At 39.4% G+C, this 25031-nt stretch overlaps 1 pseudogene; it reads left to right on the top strand.

Moving 5' to 3' along the window:
• Window positions 1–8336: 8336 nt before the first annotated feature.
• LOC131194198 (cytochrome b-like) overlaps window positions 8337–25031 on the top strand; it is a 34817-nt pseudogene continuing 18122 nt past the window's right edge.

The raw sequence follows: 25031 nt of genomic DNA, 5'->3' as shown, positions 1-25031 counted from the left end.
ATCCCCATTTCCTCCCGATCAGCTGGTACTTGGGAGGCAGAGACTAGATGGGGGCAGGGCCAGTCAGAATTTTTACTACCGGTTCTCCGAACTACTCATAATTTCTGCTACCTGCTGAAACCCATCTCTGACTTAGAGGTGTGATTTGGGTACGTATTGATTTCAGTGTGTCCTTTCTTTGCAGCTTGGGACATCCCTGCTTTGAGCTTTGATCCTGTCTGAAATCTGGAAAAAGATAGATTGACTTTGCCCTCAGATTCCATCTCTACAGACTCCTCCCTCACCCAGAGGGAATTCCTGTCTCCCGATGGAGCCGGTGAAGTGTCCCCCACTCAAATAAATAGGGGGGCGACTGAAGGCCTTTTAAGCTTCTAACAAGCAGATGTTCCTGTCTGATGGTGTTAGAGCTATCGTCGCTGGATGTAAGCTGTTCCAAGGAGAACTGCCTTTTGCAATTGACTGATGGTAATTTTGTCAGTTTCGCCAGTTTCCCATCCCCCATGGCCTATGGCAACTTGAGAGCAGCCCAGGGATGCTGTGCGAGTTGACAGAGGAGTGAGAACTGAAGGAACACATGACACACGCACCTTCCATCCTTTCTCTTTCCTTCCTCCCTTTCCTTCCTTTACCAGCCACTCACTCTCAGGAAGAGGGCACTTTAGCCATGCCCACCCACCCCTGCAGTTACCGCTGCCACGCAGCACCAACACATTGCAGAAGGTCCCGCTGCCCATTCTCTGCTAGTGTTGCTGCCACTGATTGAGTAGTTACCTCCCAAAGAAACGAGGGGGTAACTACTCAATCACCTCCTACTACTCGTCTGCTTGCAGGCCAGATCTAAACACATCATATATTTTTATTGTTTACATATGAATATATTGAATATAGTACAATTGTCCTGGCATTCCACTTACCATAAAACAGAATAATGTATATACTATTTTAGACAGTGCTAGTATTGTACAACAGTTTCTGACCATCGTATTCTACAGTAGTATGTCAACTTATCTATCATTCTAATGCTTACATTCCTATATCGATATTAATAATAATATCTCTTTCCATGTCCACTTAACCTGATTATTTCGAATTCCAACTTCTACCTTGTGTTTCTAATCATTGATAGAATCTATTCCATATTGAATAGTATTCTCTATCTCCTTTATCTTTTATTTTTAGCATTACTCTGTCCATTTCCGGACAATCTTCTATCTTCCTTATCATCTCATCCTCTGAAGGGGTGTTTTCATTGTTCCACTGCTGTGCATATACAATTCTTGCTGTGGTCAGGATATGTAATGTTAGATATATAGAATAGAATAGAATAGAATAGAATAGAATAGAATAGAATAGAATAGAATAGAATAGAATAGAATAGAATAGAATAGAATAGAATTTTTTATTGGCCAAGTGTGATTGGACACACAAAGAATTTGTCTTGGTGCATATGCTCTCAATGTACATAATAGAAAAGATACATTGATCAAGAATCATAAGGTACAACACTTAATGATAGTCATAGGGTACAAATAAGCTATCAGGAAACAATTAATATCAATATAAATCATAAGTATACAAGCAACAAAGTTACAGTCATGCAGTCATAAGTGGAAGGAGATGGGTGATGGGAATGATGAGAAGATTAATAGTAGTGCAGATTTAGTAAATAGTTTGACAGTGTTGAGGGAATTATTTGTTTAGCAGAGTGATGGCGTTTGGGGAAAAGCTGTCCTTGTGTCTAGTTGTTCTGGTGTGCAGTGCTCTATAGTGTCGTTTTGAGGGTAGGAGTTGAAACAGTTTATGTCCAGGATGTGAGGGGTCTGTAAATATTTTCACAGCCCTCTTTTTGATTCGTGCAGTATACAGGTCCTCAGTGGAAGGCAGGTTGGTAGCAATTGCTTTTTCTGCAGTTCAAATTATCCTCTGAAGTCTGTGTCTGTCTTGTTGGGTTGCAGAACCAAACCAAACAGTTATAAAGGTGCAGATGACAGACTCAATCATTCCTCTGTAGAACTGGATCAGCAACTCCTTGGGCTGTTCATATTGTCCCTTTGTAATAGCCATCTGTTATAATAACTAATAAAAACAATTCTGGCTTAAAATCTATATGTTGTCTGATCATTTTTTCTAACCATGTATGGAATTGTGTCTAAAATTTCCTTTCCTTTATTCAAACCCACCACATGTGGTAATATGTGCCAGGTATTTATTTACATTTCCAACAGTTTGGGGACATATTATTAAACATTTTAGCCAATTTTGCCAGGGCTAGGTGCCACCTATAGAACATTTTATAGAGATTTTCCTTATATGAAGCTCACAGGTCTTGAGTTTGACATGTCTGTTCTACTGGAAATAAAAATCAGCAGTAATTTTCATTGGACCCAAGAATGTCAGTGATGGAAGATACATTAACGTTGTCAGCATTCTGAGTAACACATCTACCAAAAGCAGAACTCCAAGGCAGGTAGATTCCTCAAAGAACATGTTTATTAGATACATCATATTGGCACAGCTGGTGAAAAACCAACTCTAAAAATTAGGTTTTCACCTAATTAAAGGAGCAAAAGTTTCCCCTCCCGGATGTCACCGGTCACATTTTCCAATGAAAATAGCTGGCAGGCTGCTTTGTTACTCCTCTCCTCCTTCAGCTGCCACCTGTTGAGATGACCTTGGTTCTCACAAGAAAACTTTTTGTTTTGACTGCTAAGCGGTCTATCTCCTTCCCACCTCCCTTCCCACTCTCAGGGTTCATGGCAACTATGAAGCAGCACAAAATGGCTTCAGCCAGGTTAGCTTCAGAGTTGTCAAACGTCCCTTCACTTTTTAAGAAGAGTACTGCCAGAGTCACTATTATTTGCCTTAATAAAGAATGACAACATAAACTAGTTGAGACAAAGGACAATGCCTATTAAGGCAGCAACATCCTGAATTTGAAAGAAAATTTGTTTTAAAAGACTCTGTAAAGAAATATCTCTGAATGGTTCATGATTAAAAAAACTAATTTATTGTTCAGTTAGAGTGGGAGAATAGAGTTACTTCCTGATGGGGTAACCATAAAGTCAGGAGAATATTGAGAAAAAGTGGAAAACAATGAGTGAGACAATTAATAGCTAGAGTAAAAAAATAAAATAAAAACGGGAATATATGCTAAACCACAATTGCAACAGCAACAAAAGGAGATTTCTGGCAACCACTTGTGTCAAGCCAAAGATTTATTATGTAATTAAGCACAAAGGAGTGTTGCGGTACCTTCTTAAAGAGAAACAACTTGTTAGGTTATTGTTTAAAATGTCGTATTAATTGTTCAGGGTCAGTTTGTCCTCTGAGAAAGAATAACATACTTCCCAATGCCTAAATTACTTCGGAGCTGGAAAAGGAAAGGAACAACATCAATTTAAGACAGTTCTCAAGATACGTACTCTACTTACCAGCTTTGTGGTCCCTAAAAGTGTGGTTATCTATATGAATGTGGAAGACATGATGTCATTTCTATCCAAACTGCATTCTGGTTCCTTTACATGAGGTACCTATCAGGGTTCCAAGTAATACACCCATGATAAATAGGACTCCGAGGCAGGCAGATTCCTCAAAGAACTGATGTATTGAAAATATCATATTGGCACAGGCTGGTAAAAACCAATTCTGACTATTCCCACGGTTTTCACCAAGTTAAAAGTAAAAATATTTCCCCTTCCCCAAACTGTCAGTCACATGGTCCAATCATCGTGTCGTCCAGTTGTCTGGTAACATCATTCCACCTCTCTCCGACTATCTGTGGGAATGTCCTTGGTTCCCAAGAGAAAGTATTTTGTTTTGGCTACAAACTAGGGGTGGGTTCTGCTTACTTTACCTTATCGTGCCTGTGCAAGCCCTATGCGCAGAAGAGTTTTGATGATGTTTGGGTCAGTGGGCGGAACCTCCCACCAGTTTTACTACCGGTTCTATAAAACCGATCCGAACTGGGGCAACCCACCACTGCTACAAACCCACTCTATCTCTACTTCCCCGCTCCCTAACCCTCAGCTCGAGTGTGGCAATGCTAAAGCTAGAAAATGGCCTTGCTCAGGCCAACTACGGAGTTGACAGTACCAGTGTGGTGGGATCTGAATTTCAGAAGTTGACTTTGATTACAGTGTTCTGATATTTGAGAGGATGCCCTAAAGAAGGGGCAGATTTGAACCTATTCTCCAAAGCACCTGAAGGCAGGACAAGAAGCAATGGGTAGAAACTAATCAAGAAGCAACTAGAACTAAGAAAAAAATTTCCTGACAGTTCGAACAATTAATAAGTGGAACAACTTGCCTTCAGAAGTTGTGGGTGCTCCATCACTGGTTGGAGATTGAATAGAATAGAATAGAATAGAATAGAATAGAATAGAATAGAATAGAATAGAATAGAATAGAATAGAATAGAATTTTTATTGGCCAAGTGTGATTGGACACACAAGGAATTTGTCTTGGTGCATATGCTCTCAGTGTACATAAAAGAAAAGATACGTTCATCAAGGTACAACATTTACAACACAATTGATGGTCAATATATCAATATAAATCATAAGGATTGCCAGCAACAAGTTATAGGGATACAGTCATAAATGGAAAGAGATTGGTGATGGGAACTATGAGAAGATTAATAGTAGTGCAGATTCAGTAAATAGTTTGACAGTGTTGATGGAATTATTTGGACAACCCATTTGTCTGAAATGGTATAGGGTTTCCTGCTTGAACAGGGGGCTGGACTAGAAGACCTCCAAAGTCCCTTCCAACTCTGTTATTCCGTTATTCTGAAAGGCCTAAAAGAAAAGGTATCAGAGAACTAAGAAAAACAAAAGAGCTAAGTATTCGGAAAGTGACCATCCAAAGCTAGAAATAGCAGAGAGAGCATATAGAAAATAGTTGCATCAATAAAAGGAGGGGAGAAAAACCCACTGATCTAAATAGAAATGGGTTGGAATAATTAATTCAATGAAAGATTTTCTTTCATATTTATTGGACAAGCCAGAGAATGTTCGGAAAGGGTCATATGTCAGCCTTATTATATTGGAATATAAAATGCAGGATATTTACTCATATAATATGTGCCTCCTTGGGTATTATTCTGCTTTAGTTCAATATTCATAACTTTGTTACAATGGCGTTATAAGGATCAATATGGTTTTTAAAATGCAGATACACTTTTGAATTATACAACCACAACAACAAAAAAATGGAATTCATTTCTTTATTTGCGTGTTCATAAATTTACCTTTTTTTTTTTTAAGGGTGCTTTGATCATTCTGATTCTAAGCAGCTCAAAAGCAAAAATATATACACTGCACAATGTAGGATAATATAATAAGCATATAACAAATACAAAACTGTAAGCCAAATCTAATCATTATAAAACATAACTTTACATTAACTAATATCCACAAAAAAATTAATAATCACTGTATTAATGCCCCTAGTCAGGTAGCACTGGACAGGTACCACCATGCCTCAATCTCCAAATTTTTCTTTCCAATATCTTTCTCTCCTGTATCTCTCTCTCCCTCCCTCCCTCTCTCTGTCCCTCTCTTTCGCTTTCTCTCTCTCCCTCTTACTCCCTCTCTTCCTTTACCTCCCTCCCTCCCACTCTCTTTTTCTCTCTCTCTGTCCCTCTCTCTTTCTCTCCCTCACTGTATCTCTTTCTCCCTTTCCCTCTCCCTCTCCCTCTCTCATTCTCATTCTCTTTTTCTCTTTCTGTCCCTCTCCCTCCCTCTCTTCCTCTCCCTCCCTCCCTCTCTTTCTTTCTGTGTCCCTCTCTCTCACACCGTCTCTCTTTCTCTCTTTCTCCCTTTCTTTCTCTCTCTCTCTCCCTCTCTCTTTCTCTTTTTCTCTCTGTCCCTCTCACTCCCTCTCTTCCTCTCCTTCCCTCCTTCCCTCCCTCTCTTTTTCTCTCTCTGTCCCTCTTTCTTTTTCTCCCTCGCTCTCTCTCTTTCTCCCTTTTTCTCTCCCTCTCCCTCTCTCTTTCTCTCTCCCTCTCCCACCCCTTTCTCTTTCTCTCTTTCTATTCCTCGCTCACTCTTGTTCTCTCTCTAGATAGATGTATGATAGATAGCGAGAGAGACAGAGAGACAGAGAGAGGGAGGGAGGGAGGGAGAGACAGAGACAGAAAAAGACAGACAGAGACAAGACAGAGACCTTGAGCAGTGGGTTGGACTAGAAGACCTCCAAAGCCCCTTCCAACTCTGCTATTCTGTTCTGTTCTGAAGAACTTCACCAGCACAGCAATTATCATCTCCTCAGCAGGATTGTTGCTGTGGTTATTAAATAATAATAATAATAATAATAATAATAATAATAATAATAATAATAATAATAATAATAATAATAATAATAATAATAATAATAATAATAATAATAATAATAAAAAAAAACAGGATTAAAAATAATAGTGCCAGTCTCATAGCTATCACTTCCAAGTTGTTCCAAATAAAAGCGCAAATAACATCTGGTATGTTTTTATCTGTAGTTTCTCTTTTTCTCTATCAATAACATTCACAACATTAAGAAGATGAACTGTCGTTTATAATTAGATGCTCTGGCCGGACCGTCTTGACAGCTACCTTGGGCAATTCTAAGTCATTCCCTCTTGATTCATTTCTGTACCCTCTTTTCTGAAAATGTCTTAGCATAATGCTTGAGTAACCTACCTAAAGGGGAAAGAACACCTCCAGTGTCACTTTGAAATGTTAAATAAAGCAACTCAGAATGAAGTTCCCAAAAGTTTAGGCGTCTGTTCCCGATGCAAACCAACTTCATCCCTTTTATCTAACCATGTCAGCTGAAATGCAGAAATCTTCCCCTTTTTAAATTTCATTTTATAACAGGGAAGACTTTAAAAGGTGTCTTTTTCCTCCAATGCTATTTTTGTTTTTATCCGGAGACTCAGAACATGTAAAGAAAAAAATCTGGTTTGCACTTGTTTTTAAAACAGAACGTAGAATCACAGGGCTGGAAGGAACCTCAGAGGTCTTCTAATCCAACTGCCTGCTCAAGGCAAGAGACCTTATACCATCCCAGTCTATTTTTGAAACCTCCAAGAATAGAGCACCCACAATACAGGAGGCAAAGTATTCCACTGATTAATGGTTCATTTTTTGAATCAATGGCTCTCTTCACTGACATATATGCACACATCCCATCCATACCTATGCAGCTCAAACTTTAAGTTAGGTCGGAGTCATGGAAAATCTATCATTTATGGTGCTTTGTGTTAGACGAATATTCTGAACAATTACAGTTCCCATTTACCTTCACAATTTCCAATCAAGGTTGTCTAATCCCACCATGACTTTTCTCTCCTTTATCCTGGAACTACTTCAGTTGAATATTGTCACCGTACACCATGTTTTCCCCAAAATAGAATAGAATAGAATAGAATTTTTATTGGCCAAGTGTGATTGGACACACAAGGAATTTGTCTTTGGTGCATACGCTCTCAGTGTACATAAAAGAAAATATACGTTCATCAAGGTACAACATTTACAACACAATTGATGGTCAATATATCAATATAAATCATAAGGATTGCCAGCAACAAGTTATAGTCATACAGTCATAAGTGGGAGGAGATGGATGATGGGAACTATGAGAAGATTAATAGTAGTGCAGATTCAGTAAATAGTTTGACAGTGTTGATGGAATTATTTGTTTAGCAGAGTGATGGCCTTCGGGAAAAAACTGTTCTTGTGTCTAGTTGTTCTGGTGTGCAGTGCTCTATAGCGTCGTTTTGAGGGTAGGAGTTGAAACAGTTTATGTCCAGGATGTGAGGGGTCTGTAAATATTTTCATGGCCCTCTTCTTGATTCGTGCAGGATACAGGTCCTCAATGGAAGGCAGGTTGGTAGCCATTATTTTTTCTGCAGTTCTAATGATCCTCTGAAGTCTGTGTTTTTCTTGTTGGGTTGCAGAACCGAACCAGACAGTTATAGAGGTGCAAATGACAGACTTAATAATTCCTCTGTAGAACTGAATCAGCAGCTCCTTGGGCAGTTTGAGCTTACTGAGTTGGCACAGAAAGAAAGAAAGAAAGAAAGACCCTGTCTTATATTTTTTGAATATAAAAATAAGCGCTTGGCCTTATTTTTGGGAGGGTCTTATTATTTGGGGCACGTGGACGCTTCTTGCCATCTTACCTGATTTCCAGCTCCGACACATTTCTCACTGTTGTGTGCAGGGAAACAAGTTATACTATAAAAAAAACCCACTTCTCCTGAGTTTGAGAAGTTGGAATTAATTGATTGAACTCGCGGGAAGATTTTTACGATAGTCCCACCAACTTGTTTCCCTGCACACAATGGTGAGAAATGCGATGGAGTTGGAAGTCAGGTCAGACACGCGTCTCACTTCTCCCCCCACCCCACCCCACCCCACTTCACCTGCCACCCGCACCTGCCACACCCCCTCACTGGCCGAGATCAGCAGGCCAGATTCAGTGAGCTGAAGCCGCCACCATCACCCAGGAGGAAAAGTACGTGAGAAATGGGCTCTCTCGCAGCGCCTCCTGTCTCTCTTTTCCTCCCAAGCGGCGGCGGTGCGTCCAGCTCACCGAATCTGTCCTCCTGATCTCGAGTGGTGGCGGCAGCAATGGCAGCGGCTCTGACCTGATCCTGGTCAGCAATGCTGCAGACAAGAACCGACCACGCCATCCCTCTTCATGTCTATGCAGACAGAGCCCGAGTGGCCACTGCTCAGAGCTCTGGCACCAGTCCCCCCCCAGTCCCAAGTTGATATGGCTAGGGCTGGCAAGAGTGTGAGGTGTGAGGTGCATGGCTGGACCAGCCGCTCTTTTTGCAGCCACCATTAAGAGAAGGGGCACTATAGCTAGGGTTTGTGGGAGCGGCCTCCGCGAGGCCATTTCACATGGATGGCAGGTGTGTGTGAGGTGCATGGGTCATGTTCTCCTTCCCCCCTCCCCGAGGAAATGGCAGGGACTGGCTGCGCAGGCATTTCAAAGGCCTTATTTTGGAGGGAGGGCTTATTTTAGCACATGCGCTTAAAAGCCCGATTGGGCTTATTATCTGGAGAGGTCTTAGTTTCGGGGAAACACAATAGGTTTATATGCAATCTTTCTGACAGCCAACTCTTCTTGCGTCAATGTAAAATTCTTCATTTGCTTATTGTCCCACATTCTGCATAACATCTGCATTCTGCATTAGATAGCCTGCATGGATCCAGAGTATTTGAGAGAACGGCTCTCCCCAGTGGGATTAGCCCACCCCAAAGGCCATGCTGCAGATCCTGTTGGCCAAGGAATTCCACCTGGCAAGATTCAGAAGAAGGGCCTTTTCATCTATGGTTCCTGTCCTTTAGAATATTGTTGTCCCCCTGCCAGACAGATAATTAATAGATAGATGATAGACAGACAGACAGACAGACAGACAGACAGACAGACAAGGATGAGATGGAGATAGATGATAGATAGATAGATAGATAGATAGATAGATAGATAGATAGATAGATAGATAGATAGATAGATAGATAGGAGAGAGGAGAGATAGAGATGAGGTAGAAATAGATAGATAGATAGATAGATAGAAAGATAGATAGATAGATAGATAGATAGATAGATAGATAGATAGATAGATAGATAGATAGATGACAGATAATATATAGATGATAGATAGATAGATAGATAGATAGATAGATAGATAGATAGATAGATAGATAGATAGATAGATAGATAGATAGATAGATAGATAGATATAGAGAGAGAGGAGATGAGAGAGAGAGAGAGAGAGAGATGAGAGACTGAATTCTATGGAACAAAACCCTGCAGCTGTATGGCTTGACTTGAGTGAGACTCATGTACTTCTTTTATATGCATCTATTCATGCTTTCATACAAAAACATGCTGTGAAATGTATGGAAAGCAGAGCACTAGAATATTTGTGATTTCTGCAAATTAGCACTTATGACAATCCTGTTATACCACCACCATCATTCTTTCCCTCCTAACTTATCTGTTAGATAAAGGATTCTTTCAATTGGAAAGTTTACAATGATTTTCAAAAAGTTCTATGTGTCTATTAAAGAAAATACCTTCATCAAGGTACAACACTTACAACACTTATGATAGTCATAGGGTACAAATAAGCAATCAGGAAACAATCAATATAAATATAAATCATAAGGATACAAGCAACAAAGTTACAGTCATAAGTGGACGGAGATGGGTAACGGGAACGATGAGAAAATTAATAGTAGTGCAGATTTAGTACGTTTGACAGTGTTGAGGGAATTATTTGTTATTATTTGATGGCGTTCGGGAAAAAAACATTCTTGTGTCTAGTTGTTCTGGTGTGCAGTACTCTATAGCATCATTTTGAGGTTAGAAGTTGAAACAACTGATGTCCAGGATGTGAGGGCTCTGTAAATATTCTCACAACCCTCTTTATGACTCATGCAGTATACAGGTCCTCAATTGTTTTTTAAGTTTTTTAATTACGTTTTTAAATTAAGGATTTATAAAGCTCTGACACTAAGAGGAAAATAGTGCAGAGGAAGAGAAAACCATACGAAACTACATTCATTTTAAAAAAACAAACTAGTAGTAATATGGAAACTGGATGAATTGGATTTAGTTTTGGAAAAGTGGTCACCTGACAAAAGTTGCCTCCTGAAAATAGCACCTTTGAGACAACCATGACCTGGGTGACTTGAGAATCTCTATAGTCTTTTAGCTATACAATTTGGAATGAACACTCGAATAGTGTGGGAGTAGGAATGGATTTCCAGAGGAAGAAAATTGCAGACTACTACAGGAACCAGGAGCTCTACTCAGGTGACCCTGAGGACGCAGATAAACCTCCAAGTGCTTCAACAACCCTCTAAAAGGATGCAAATGATCAGCTGTCTGCAAGGAATATTGCACCTCTATAACTGTCTGGTTCGGTTCTGCAACCCAACAAGAAAGACACAGACTTCAGAGGATAATTAGAACTGCAGAAAAAATAATTGCTACCAACCTGCCTTCCATTGAGGACCTGTATACTGCACGAATCAAGAAGAGGGCCGTGAAAATATTTACAGATCCCTCGCATCCAGGACATAAACTGTTTCAACTCCTACCCTCAAAACGATGCTATAGAGCATTGCACACCAGAACAAGTAGACACAAGAACAGTTTTTTCCCGAAGGCCATCACTCTGCTAAACAAATAATTCCCTCAACACTGTCAAACTATTTACTAAATCTGCACTACTATTAATCTTCTCATAGTTCCCATCACCCATCTCTTTCCACTTATGACTGTATGACTTTAACTTTGTTGCTGGCAATCCTTAAGATTTATATTGATATATTGATCATCAATTGTGTTGTAAATGTTGTACCTTGATGAACGTATCTTTCCTTTTATGTACACTGAGAGCATATGCACCAAGACAAATTCCTTGTGTGTCCAATCACACTTGGCCAATAAAAATTCTATTCTATTCTATTCTAAATCCATCCATTCCCTATTATCCTGTCAGAGCTAAAGAAGCTTCTTGGATGAGAAGGGAAATGTCTTCAAAAGAAAAGAAAAAAACAAGAAAGTCCCGTTGCCCCCTGAAAAGCACTTTTGGGACAACCATGACCTGGATGACTGAGAATCTCTGCAGATGTTTAGCTATACAGTTCGGGGTGGACACCCTTTGAACGGTGTGGGAGTAGGAACGGATTTCCAGAGGAAAAATTACAGGCTACAGGAAATTACAGGCACAGATAAACGTCCAACAAACCTCCCCCACAAAATGATGCAAATGTCCAGCTGTCTGCAAGAAATATAAATCCTTCCATTCCCCACTATCCTGTCAGAGCTGAAGAATTTTCTTGGATGGGAAGCGAAACGTCTTCAAAAGAAAAAAACAAGTATGGTGGATGGTAAATACGATAAAAACATTACCTACTTAACATTGCATAGATTAACTGCGGCAAGATTAACATTTGCTCAAAAATGGAAGTGTAAGGAAATACCCTCAGAAGAAGAAGTAATAAACAAAACCTACAATTGTGCAGAGATGGATGGACTTACTCTAGAACTCAAAGATAAAAGCGAATCAAGGTACGATGAGGTCTGGAGTAAATTCTACGACTGGCTTGAGAGGAGGAAAAACGTCAAAAACAAGAGATAATGAGTGTCTGGAAATGTATGTATCAAAGTATATTGTACTTGTGAGGGTATAATAGATTTATTAAATATGTATATAGTTGGAGGAGGAGGAGTAATATAATATATCCTTGATAGATAAGGAATTAGGAGATACGTAAATTTGTATATAGACTGAGGAATATATGATATAGTAACTTGAACTTGACGTAGATGTTAGAAACCAGAGACGTGGAGCAATATCCATTGTTTTTGTTTGTTTTTAAATCTAATAAAAATTTTCAAAAAAAGAAAAGAAAAGAAAAAAACAAGGAAGTCCAGTTGCCTCCTGAAAAAAGCACCTTTGGGACAACCATAATATATAATATAACAACAGAGTTGGAAGGGACCTTGGAGGCCTTCTAGTCCAACCCCCTGCCCAGGCAGGAAACCCTACACCATCTCAGTCAGATGGTTATCCAACATTTTCTTAAAAATTTCCAGTGTTGGAGCATTCACAACTTCTGCAGGCAAGTCTTTCCACTGATTAATTGTTCTAACTGTCAGGAAATTCCTCCTTAGTTCTAAGTTGCTTCTTTCTTTGATCAGTTTCCACCTGTTGCTTCTTGTTCTACCCTCAGGTGCTTTGAAAAACAGCCCGACTCCCTCTTCTCTGTGGCAACCCCTGAGATATTGGAATGACCATGACCATGTCATGACCATGAACCATGACCAAAGGATGACCTGAAAAGTAAAAGTTGATGGACTCCACCCTCCCTAACCAAAAAAACTAGCAAATATCAAGGTATGGTGTGTTTTTTTCCAGTTAATATTTTTCTCTCCCTTTGCATTTCCGTCCAGATAACAGTATCAATAGCGCAATGATTTTTTACAATTTTATGGTGTTCTTAGGCTTCCTTTGTGCTTCTGTATAATTAGCCCTTTGATGTTCAAATGATAACTTATTCCAAGCCCAATCACTGACATAATGCTTTGAATAATTGCTGGGAAATTATTATTATTTCTAATCGGCTCTTCCTGTTTTGGCTGGTGGTCACCAATATAATTTATGATAATCAACTTCATAATTGAACTGCAATGTGTGAAGCTAACTTTTCTTTATTGTCACACTTGCGCCTCCCAACACTGACTCTCATAATTTAATATATAGAAAGAAATAGGAACAAAATGATAAGTTTGTCAGTGGAAATATGAACGTTGAGGTCTGACCTTCGCTAATGAGTTTTTATATTATGGAGGAGATGAGATTATGTTATAGATCAGGGGTCTCCAACCTTGGTCCCTTTAAGACTTGTGGACTTCAACTCCCAGAGTTCCTCAGCCAGCTTTGCTTGTGGTCTTAAAGGGACCAAGACTGGAGACCCCTGATATAGATATTTGAATCTTTGAACAGAGTCTTTGTTGGTGAAACTATTCTTTACTGCACTTTTTATAATCAAGATGTAGCACTTTTATCTGCATCTTCCTTCCTTCCTTCCTTCCTTCCTTCCTTCCTTCCTTCCTTCCTTCCTTCCTTCCTTCCGTTTCAGATTAGAGTTATGGATTTTATGATTTAAGATCTGTTTTCATTGCATCTGAAGGAAAAAAAAATATGCACGCAATAGTGGAAGTATGCTTGAATAACAAATAATTACCCATACTAGATCTGCAAGAAATAATTATTATTTTTCCCCCTCTTCTGCTCTAAGCAGCTTCCAGTGTGATCATACTGTGATTTAATTTTCATCTGAAGTTCATTAGCTGTAGTTATTTGCACAGTGACCTCTTGAAGACAATAGTCTCTTAGAAAGAGACAAGTATTGACAAAGTACCCACGTGACATCGCTGCTCTGTAGCTTGCACTGGCTTCCTGTGGTCTTTCGGGTGCGCTTCAAGATTCTGGTAACTATCTTTAAAGCGCTCCATGGCTTAGGACCCAGGTACTTACGAGACCGCCTGCTGTTACCCTTTGCCTCCCACCGACCCATACGCTCTCACAGAGAGGGTCTCCTCAGGGTGCCGTCCGCCAAACAGTGTCGGCTGGCGGCCCCCAGGAGTAGGGCCTTCTCTGTGGGGGCAGTGACGCTCTGGAACGAACTTCCCCCTGGCCTGCGTCAAGTGCCTGATCTTCGGACCTTCCGTCGTGAGCTCAAAACATATTTATTCATTAAAGCGGGACTGGCATAATTTTTGATGAATTTTAATTGGGTATTCTTAATATTTTTTAAATTTTAAATCTAAATTTTAATAATCAGCCTTTAAAATTTGCTCTTTTTAAATGTTGTTTTAAATTGTATATATTTTGTTCTTATTCTGGCTGTACACCGCCCTGAGTCCTTCGGGAGAAGGGCGGTATAAAAATCTAATAAATAAATAAATAAGGTGGCAATGATTGGCATTCATTTTCTATATAAATGCATTCATGAACATTCATGCCCACAGACACACACTTGATCTGATGTGCCACTCCAGAATTGATTCTTGAACTCGCTGCTCTCTCAGCTTCATTATCCAATTAGGTGACATCATCAGTGCTAGAAGGGAGTGGATTCTGTAGAAATTCTCAGTCAGTCAGGTGATGGTTGTCCCAAAGGTGCTTTTTCAGGACTTCTTCCTTCATTCTCCACTATTCTGTCAGAGCTGAAGAAGCTTCTTGGATGAGAAGCGAAACATCTTCAAAAGAAAACACAAGAAAGTCCAGTTGCCTCCTGAAAAAAACACCTTTGGGACAACCAAGACCTGGATAACTGAGAAGCCCTACAGAGTTTTAGTTATACCATTTGGGATGAACAACCTTGGAATGGTGTAGGAGTAGGAATTGATTTCCAGAGGAAGAAATTGCAGGCTACAGGAACCAGGAGCCCTACTCAGGTGACCCAGAGGACACAGATAAACCTCCAGGTGTTCCAATGACCCTCTAAAACCCTACAAGACCCTTGTAGACAGCTGTAAATGACCAGCTGTCTATAAGGAATATAAACCCTTCCATTCCCCACTATCCTGTCAGAGCTGAAAAAGCTTCTTGGATGAGAAGTGAAATATCTTCAAAGAGAAAAAAGCAAGTCCAGTTTCCTCCTGAAAAAGCTTTGGGACAAGGGATTAGATTGAATTCTTTAGCTAATGAAGTTTTTTTATTTATTTTATTTATTTATTTATTTGATTTTTATACCGCCCTTCTCCCGAAGGACTCAGGGCGGTGTACAGGCAAGATAAAACCAACAATACAATATACAGGTTAAAATACAATTTAAAAAACTTATTTAAATTAGCCTGAAAATTAAAATTTGCCATAAACTAAAAACCCCGTTTAAAAATAATAAAATTTAACATTAAAAATTCCAATTTAAGCCAGCCCCGCGCAGATAAAGAGATGTGTCTTCAGTTCGTGACGGAATGTCCGAAGGTCAGGTATTTGGCGTAAACCCGGGGGAAGTTCGTTCCAGAGGGTGGGAGCCCCCACAGAGAAGGCCCTTCCCCTGGGGGCCGCCAGCCGACATTGTTTGGCGGACGGCACCCTGAGAAGTCCCTCTCTATGGGAGCGTACGGGTCGGTGGGAGGCATGTGGTAACAGCAGGCGGTCCCGTAAGTACCCAGGTCCTAAGCCATGGAGTGCTTTAAAGGTCGTAACCAACACCTTAAAGTGCACTCGGAAGGCCACAGGCAGCCAGTGCAGTCTGCGCAGGAGCGGTGTTACATGGGAGCTACGCGTAGCTCCCTCTATCACCCGCGCAGCTGCATTCTGGACTAACTGAAGCCTCCGAGTGCACTTCAAGGGGAGCCCCATGTAGAGAGCATTACAGTTACCTGGTTGGTCAATGAAACATCTGCAAGAAAACCACCAAGCTCAGAGAGAGCATGAAGGACCTCACAGTTCAACACTGAACTACTTCTACTTTCTTCTATTGGAACTAACAACATAAAATGCAGGTTTTCTGTAAATACCTGCTGTGACTTTGAAGTGGGTATATTTGTTGACAATATTCTTCCAACCCTCTTTCATTTGGCTCTGTCACTAGACAAATATCAATCAATCTCTGGTTTTCACTGGTCCTTTCAATTAGAAGCTATTGTCACTGCTTCTACCAGACCTAAGAGTTCCTTGTGTTCCTAAAAAGACATAAGTTAACTTGCAATACATCCCCACCCCCGTGTCCTCGTTTGCTATAGCATATTCAATTTTTAAAAAGCATCTGAGTTTCCTAAAGTATAATATGGATGGGTAAATAAAGAGAAGCAGAACATTATGTTGATATGGAGAAAGAATGCAGAAAAATATCTGCAGACCCCTCATATCCTGGACATAAACTGTTTCAACCACTACCCTCAAAATGACACTATAGAGCACTGCACACCAGAACAACTAGACACAAGAACAGTTTCTTCCTGAATGCCATCACTCTTCTAAACCAATAATTCCCACAACACTGTCAAACTAGTTACTAAATCTGCACTACTATTAATCTTCTCATTGTTCCCATCACCAATCTCTTTCCACTTATGACTGTATGACTGTAACTTTGTTCCTTGTATCCTTACGATTTATATCGATATTGATTGTTTCCTGATTGCTTATTTGTACCTTATGACTATCATTAAGTGTTGTACCTTATGATTCTTGATGAACGTATCTCTTCTTTTATGTACACTGAGAGTGTATGCACCAAGACAAATTCCTTGTGTGTCCAATCACACTTGGCCAATAAAAAACTCTATTCTATTCTATTCTATTCTATTCTATTCTATTCTATTCTATTCTATTCTATTCTAGTCTATTCTAGTCTAGTCTAGTCTAGTCTAGTCTAGTCTAGTCTAGTCTAGTCTAGTCTAGTCTAGTCTAGTCTAGTCTAAAGAGCAACAAAACAATGTTAAGCTTAAAAATACATTTTTGCTGCTGCAACTATTATCGCTTCTCAGCTTGCCAATGAACTATGGGGCAAGACCGAATCCCGTAAATATTGGTTAAAAATTAAAAAGTGGCTACAAGAAATCACGAATGAACAATTGGATCTAGAACCCGAACTCTTTTTATTTTATTATTTATTAATTTATTAATTTGATTTCTATACCGCCCTTCTCCCAAAGGACTCAGGGCAGTTATTGGGGATTTTTTAAAAAAAAATACGTGAAGAGTATAAAATATTTAATACTACATATATTAACTGCTGCTAGGATGGCCTTCGCTCAATGTTGGAAACAGCCATGTGTGCCCACAGGGAGACTTATTATACAAAAGATCATGAATTGCACAGAAATGGACAAATTAACTCTGAGTTTGAAAGATAAAGAGACATCAGTATTTTATGGTATATGGGAACGGTGGTATGGATGGATGGAAAGGAGATAGACAGGGATATTTAGTTACTAAGTATAATCAATAGATAAAATAAGAACACAAATATGTACAAATATGTTTGTAATTATTGCACGGATTATTGTTAGAAGAAAAACACCACAATTAGCTGTTAAGTGATTATAATCTTTTCTTTTTCCTTTTTTTTCTATGCTTTTAATATAAAAAAGTTCAATAAAGTGTGTGTGTGTGTGTGTGTGTGTGTGTATATATCTTAATGTCTGGTGCTTAAGTTCTATTTCCTCCTTCCCTCTCCCCATAGTTTTATATATATATATATATATATATATATATATATATATATATATATATATATATATATATATATATATATATATATATATATATATATATATATATATATATATATATAATATATATATATATATATATTATATATATATATATATATATATATATATATATATATATATATATATATATATATATATATATATATATATATATATATATAAAACTATGGGGAGAGGGAAGGAGGAAATAGAACTTAAGCGCCAGACATTAAGATGTCAACTTTCTCACACAGAAGTCTCCATTGGACAATAGGAGGAAGGGAAGACCTGAACTTTAACTATGTGGGTTTGCATGGGAAATAATTAGAGCTGGTTTTGCCCTCATCTTTGCCAATATGATGTACTTATTAAAGTTTTGCATTAAGATGATGCAACGCCTCAGCTCTGCTTGCTTTGGTTGGGTTCATCAGTCGGAATGTTGATAGACAATTAGGGAACTGTAGACTAAAACACAAAAAGAACAGTTGCAGGAATTGGGTATGTTTAATTTAATGAAAAGAAGGACTGGGGTGATATGATCAGAATCAGAATAGAGCTGGAAGGGACCTTGGAGGTCTTTTACTCTAACCTACTGCTCAAGCAGGAGACCATATACCATTTCAGACAAGTCATTGTCCAGTCTCTTTTTAAAAACTTCCAGTGATGAAGCACCCACAATGTCTGAAAGCAAGCTGATCCACTGGTTAATTGTTCTCACCATAAGGAAGTTTCTCCTTAGTTCTAAGTTACTTCATTAATTTCCATCCATTGTTTCTTGGCCTGCACTCTGGTGCTTTAGAAAATAAATTGGCCCCCTCCTCTTTGAAGCAGCCTTTTAAATACTGGAATACTGCTATCATGTCCCCCCAGGCCTTCTTTTCTCTAGACTAGCCAAACCCAAACCCTGCAACCATTCTTCATATGTTTTAGTCTCCAGGCAGAAGAAAAACCAGAGGTGACATGATAGCAGTGTTTCAATATCTAAGGGTTGCCAGGCAACCAGGAAGTCAGCAGTCCAGGCCGAATGTTCAGCTCAATTCTCCAAGAGTCAAAGAGTTCAGAGAAGAGCAACAAAGATGATTAAGGGACTGAGGCTAAAACATATGAAGAACGGTTGCAGGAACTTGGTATGCCTAGTTTAATGAAAAGAAGGACTGGGGTGATATGATCAGAATCAGAATAGAGCTGGAAGGGACCTTGGAGGTCTTTTACTCTAACCTACTGCTCAAGCAGGAGACCATATACCATTTCAGACAAGTCATTGTCCAGTCTCTTTTTAAAAACTTCCAGTGATGAAGCACCCACAACGTCTGAAAGCAAGCTGATCCACTGGTTAATTGTTCTCACCATAAGGAAGTTTCTCCTTAGTTCTAAGTTACTTCATTAATTTCCATCCATTGTTTCTTGGCCTGCACTCTGGTGCTTTAGAAAATAAATTGGCCCCCTCCTCTTTGTAGCAGCCTTTTAAATACTGGAATACTGCTATCATGTCCCCCCAGGCCTTCTTTTCTCTAGACTAGCCAAACCCAAACCCTGCAACCATTCTTCATATGTTTTAGTCTCCAGGCAGAAGAAAAACCAGAGGTGACATGATAGCAGTGTTTCAATATCTAAGGGGTTGCCACAGAGAAGGGGTCAACCCAGTGGTGGGATTCAGCCAGTTTGTGCCACTTCGGGAGAACCAGCTGTTAACTTTCTGAGCAGTTTGGCAAACTGGTTGTTGGAAGAAATTAAAATGGACACGGTGGCTCAAGGGGCTAGGACGTTGAGCTTGTCTATCGAAAGGTTGGCAGTTCAGTGGTTCAAATCCCTGGTGCTGCTGTGTAACGGGGTATGTTCTGTCCCCTCCCGGCCTCAGCCACGCGAGCTGGCTAAACGAGCCAGTAATTGAGTTCACGGCTGCTATCAGTCCTGGCAGGGAATCTGCAGCTGCCTGCCAAAGTCTCCCTTTTATCTTGGGGTTGCCAGGCAACCAGGAAGTCAGCAGTCTAGGCCGAATGTTCAGCTCAATTCTCCAAGAGTCAAAGAGTTCAGCTCACTTCTCCGAGTCAAATAGTTCAGCTCAATTTTGGTGTAAAAAGGATGTTGAGACTCTAGAAAGTGTTCAGAGAAGAGCAACAAAGATGATTAAGGGACTGGAGGCTAAAACATATGAAGAACGGTTGCAGGAACTTGGTATGCCTAGTTTATTTATTTATTTATTTATTTATTTAATCATATTTATATACCGCCCTATCTCCCGAAGGACTCAGGGCGGTTTAATGAAAAGAAGGACTAGGGGAGACATGATAGCAGTCTTCCAATATCTCAGGGGCTGCCACAAAGAAGAGGGAGTTGGGCTGTTCTCCAAAGCACCTGAGGGCAGAACAAGAAGCAATGGGTGGAAACTAATCAAGGAGAGAAGCAACTTAGAACTAAGGAGAAATTTCCTGACAGTTAGAACAATGAATCAGTGGAACAACTTGCCTGCAGAAGTTGTGGGTGCTCCAACACTGGAAGTTTTTAAGAAAATATTGGATAGCCATTTGTCTGAAATGGTGTAGGGTTTCCTGCCTGGGCAGGGGGTTGGACTAGAAGACCTTCAAGGTCCCTTCCAACTCTGATATTATTATTATTATTATTATTATTATTATTATTATTATTATTATTATTATTATTATTATTATTATTATTATTATTATTATTATTATTATTAATCATTAGGGCAGAGAACCGGTTGTTAAATTACTTGAATCCCATCATTGGGTCAACCTATTCTCAAAAGCATCTGAAGCCAGGACAAAAAGCAATGGGTGGAAATTAATCAAGGAGAGAAATAATTTTAAACTAAGGAGAAATTTCCTGACAGTTAGAAAAATTAATCAGGAGGAGGAGGAGGAGGAGGAGGAGGAGGAGGAGGAGGAGGAGGAGGAGGAGGAGGAGGAGGAGGAGGAGAAGAAGAAGAAGAAGAAGAAGAAGAAGAAGAAGAAGAAGAAGAAGAAGAAGAAGAAGAAGAAGAAGAAGAAGAAGAAGAAGAAGAAGAAGAAGAAGAAGAAGAAGAAGAAGAAGAATTACATGGAACATGCAGGTGACTATAACAGGCACTATATAGGACAAAAGACATACTAGCAATACCCACCAATGAAATAGCATTCAGAAGAAATAATAAAAACTCCTAACCCTCATGGACAGACTCAACCAGAATTTCAGCTAGGAAATCTTAAGCACTCTAGAGCAAACTAAATCCAAAAATGCTAGGTGCGTAGTGCTCAAAGAAGTGAGATTATATGAACACCTACACTAGCTGTTAGTATACATTAAGAAATGATTTTAACATATATTTAAATTTATTTTGTGAGCAACCTGCTTCTTGGTTGCATTGTGCATGTATTCAGATATTACAGAACATTTGTTCTTTCTCCCTCCCCTTTTTCCGCAGGCTTCAGGCTCTATCAACGTGAAAGTCATTAGTTGGGCGAAATATTTGACACTATTTCTTTTATTCAGTTCTGGGCTGTCTTAAAGTGTGGTGACATGTCTTCAAAACATTTCACCCCTGATAGCATTCAATGTGGAACAGCTGACAAGTCTTGTTAGACCTGGTTTTGAAAGAAAAATAAATGGAGGAGGAGGAGAAAGAGGAAGACGAGCAGTGGAGGAAGAAGAAGAAGAAGAAGAAGAAGAAGAAGAAGAAGAAGAAGAAGAAGAAGAAGAAGAAGAAGAAGAAGAAGAAGAAGAAGAAGAAGAAGAAGAAGAAGAGGAGGAGGAGGAGGAGGAGGAGGAGGAGGAGGAGGAGGAGGAGGAGGAGGAGGAGGAGGAGGAGGAGGAGGAGGAGGAGGAGGAGGAGGAGGAGGAGGAGGAGGAGAATCTGCTGTCTCCTGGATGACAAGGAGAGGGCGACTATGAGTCATAACTGGCTACATGACATTGTTGCCAGATCCCTAGGTATCAGATCCAATAGACCTTGACACAAATGATTGAAGTTGGAAGAACAAACCAGAACAACCCTCTTCTCCAAGTGAGGACTATAAATTCTCATGATTCCATGGACTGGAATTCTAGTTCAACAGTAAAGAGAAAGACTGAATATTCTTTCCAGTGATAAAAACAGCTTCTATCCCAGGGCAGTGACTATAGTGAATTCTCCTGTAGAGTGCAATATTAATACAATATCAGGTTTTCAATTCAATTGTATAGAATGTGAAGGATGTGTGTTTGTAGGGTTTTTTTTCCAGTTATAATATATCCTGAAGATGGCATTTAATTTCATTGTATGAGGTGCAAGTGCTTTTACAGCCCTCTCTAAACGATTCACAAAGTCAGCCTCTTGTCCCCAACAATCTGGGTCCTCATTTGACCCACCTCTGAAGGAGGGAAGGCTGAGTCAACCTTGAGCCTGGTGAGAGTCGAACTGACAATTTGCAAGCAGCCTTCAGTCAGCTGAAGTAGCCTGCAGTGCTGGCACAGTGGTTAGGATGTGAGTGTGCAGTTTATGTTTATGTCAGCAAAGCACCTATATTTCTCCACCAGAAAATTCAAATGTTGATCACATTAAAGCTTTAACAAGATAAACACTTAAGCTGCATGGATATTTACTGTTTCTTTTAAAGCAGTGGTATTTCCCTTGACTCTTATTTCTTCCATACTATTTTTCCCCTAGGTTCGGCTTGTCGCTTTCTCAATTAATTATGAAAATATTTACAGACCTCTCATATCCTGGACATAAACTGTTTCAACTCCTACCCTCAAAACGATGCTATAGAGCATTGCACACCAGAACCACTAGATACAAGAACAGTTTTTTCCCAAACGCCATCACTCTGCTAAACAACTAATTCCCTCAACACTGTCAAACTATTTACTAAATCTGCACTACTATTAATCTTCTCATCGTTCCCATCACCCATCTCCTTCCACTTATGACTATATGACTGTAACTTTGTTGCTTGTATCCTTACAATTTATATTAATATTGATTGGTTCCTGATTGCTTATTTGTACCCTATGATTATCATTAAGTGTTGTACCTTAGAATTCTTGATCTTTCTTTTTATGTACACTGAGAGCATATGCACCGACAAATTCCTTGCGTGTCCAGTCACACTTGGCCAATAAAAAATTCTCTTCTATTCTAAATGGATAATTCCACCCACCTAGTGTGCATATGCTAAAGTGATCTGCAAAAAAAGTCAAGCCTAGGCAGTTTGGCCTCCCTCCACAAAAATAACTATATTAAAAATAAACATGTTATGTGATTTTTTTCAAAATGTTCTTCGTATTTTTAAAGAGAAATACAGAACTGTAAACAATATGATACGTATTATTGTACTGCAATACAATACAATACAATACAATACAATACAATACAATACAATACAATACAATACAATACAATACAATACAATACATAATATTGTGTTACACGGTGTTATATTGTGTTTATAATCCATTAAATGGAAATGGGCTGGACACATAGCAAGAACGGATGGCAGGTTGACCAAGGTATTCCTAGAATAGGATTCATAGTATTCATAGTATTCATTCATTCATTCATTCATAGTATTCATAGGAACCCTCACCACATCTCTGACATTAATACAATTGAACGAGTCCAAAAATATTTTACAAGAAGAGTTCTCCGCTCCTCTGTAAACAACAAAATACCTTATTCCACCAGACTTGAAATCCTGGAATTAGAAAATTTAGAACTCCGCCGACTCCGACAAGACCTGTGTTTAACACACAGAATCATGTATTACAATGTCATTCCTGTTAAAGACTACTTCAGCTTCAATAGCAATAATACAAGAGCAAACAATAGATTTAAACTTAATGTCAACCGCTCCAATCTTGATTGCAGAAAATATGACTTCAGTAACAGAGTTGTTAATGCTTGGAATACACTACCTGACTCAGTGGTCTCCTCTCCAACTCCTAAAAGCTTTAACCAAAAACTGTCTACCATTGACCTCACCCCATTCCTAAGAGGACTATAAGGGGCGTGCATAAGTGCACAAAAGTGCCTACCGTTCCTGTCCTATTGTTTCCTTTCAATATATGTTCCTGTATATAATGTTATGGCAAAATAAAATAAAATAAAGAATGTATCCCACTTGATAAAAAGTGTCTATGAAAGAGACCTGCAACAAGATGGAGCGATGATATCAGCAAGTAGGGCAGGCCCTAGGGAGATAGGGCGGTATAAAAATACGAAAAATAAATAAATAAATAATAAATAATAAATAAATAAAGGAAAGCTCAACAGCGTATTGTTTGGAAACAATAGAAGAAGAGGACTTCATCCTGCAGTGGCTAGACAATGGCTAAAATGAGTATTGTATTGTATTGTATTGTATTGTATTGTATTGTATTGTATTGTATTGTATTGTATTGTATTGTATTGTATTGTATTGTATTGTACTCTACTGTAGTCTACTGTAGTGTATTGTACTGTATTGTACTGTACTATACTGTAATATTCTATTCTATTCTTGAATCGTGAAACTCTGAACTTTGCTTGACTCGTGAGCTCTCTTGTGTTGTGAAGTTAAGTTTGCCTGGTGAACTTGAAATGTGGATTTACAGGTGGCTGTTACATGTAAGTTGGGTTGACAAAATCAGAAATGAGAAGGTGATAAGCCTCCTGGGAAAGCCAAGGGAAATCATCAAAAGCATAAAAAAGCGAAAGTTAGAATATTTTGGACATGTGATGCAACACCCGGAAAAATACATTATACTTCACTTAATCCTCCAAGGAAAGATTGAAGAAAAATGAAATCCAGGCAGAAAAAAAACATCATGGCTTCAAAATCTAAGGGACTGGTTTGGACAAAACTCAGCAGCACTTTTTTGTGCGGCTGTTGATAAAAATAATTAATTGCTTCCTGCAAAAGCTCACGTCCCGTTCGTTCTTCTTTTATGTCTTATGGGAGGGGCCAATCATCTCCAAGCCTTACTCCCAAGTCGACCCTGTTTTCTTAATTGTTCTTGTCATCTGGCAGCCCTGTGCATGTGCACCCTGGGAACAGGCTCCCACTGTTCTTCTGCCTTGTTGATGTCAGACTCCAGAGACTGCACATAACTATCAGATGACCTTGGTCCCCTCTCTGACTCCGATGCAAAGCCCTTGTCCAAGCTTCCCCCTGCCCCAGGACTGTCCCAAGTTCCTCCCCAACCTCCCCACTGTCTGACTCTGCTACCAGCTCCGCTGGCTGCCGGCGGGCTACAACAGCTCCTGAAAATGTTGGTTTGTGATTGGAGAACCCCTTCTCAGCAATATTTCTTCTTTTAAGGAGTATGAAGCCTCAACACTGT

The sequence above is a fragment of the Ahaetulla prasina genome, chromosome 3 (genome assembly GCF_028640845.1).
Source record: "Ahaetulla prasina isolate Xishuangbanna chromosome 3, ASM2864084v1, whole genome shotgun sequence".
Lineage (NCBI taxonomy): Eukaryota > Metazoa > Chordata > Lepidosauria > Squamata > Colubridae > Ahaetulla > Ahaetulla prasina.
The sequence above is the reverse complement of the archived record's forward strand: the minus strand, read 5'-3'. Positions and strand labels throughout refer to the sequence as shown.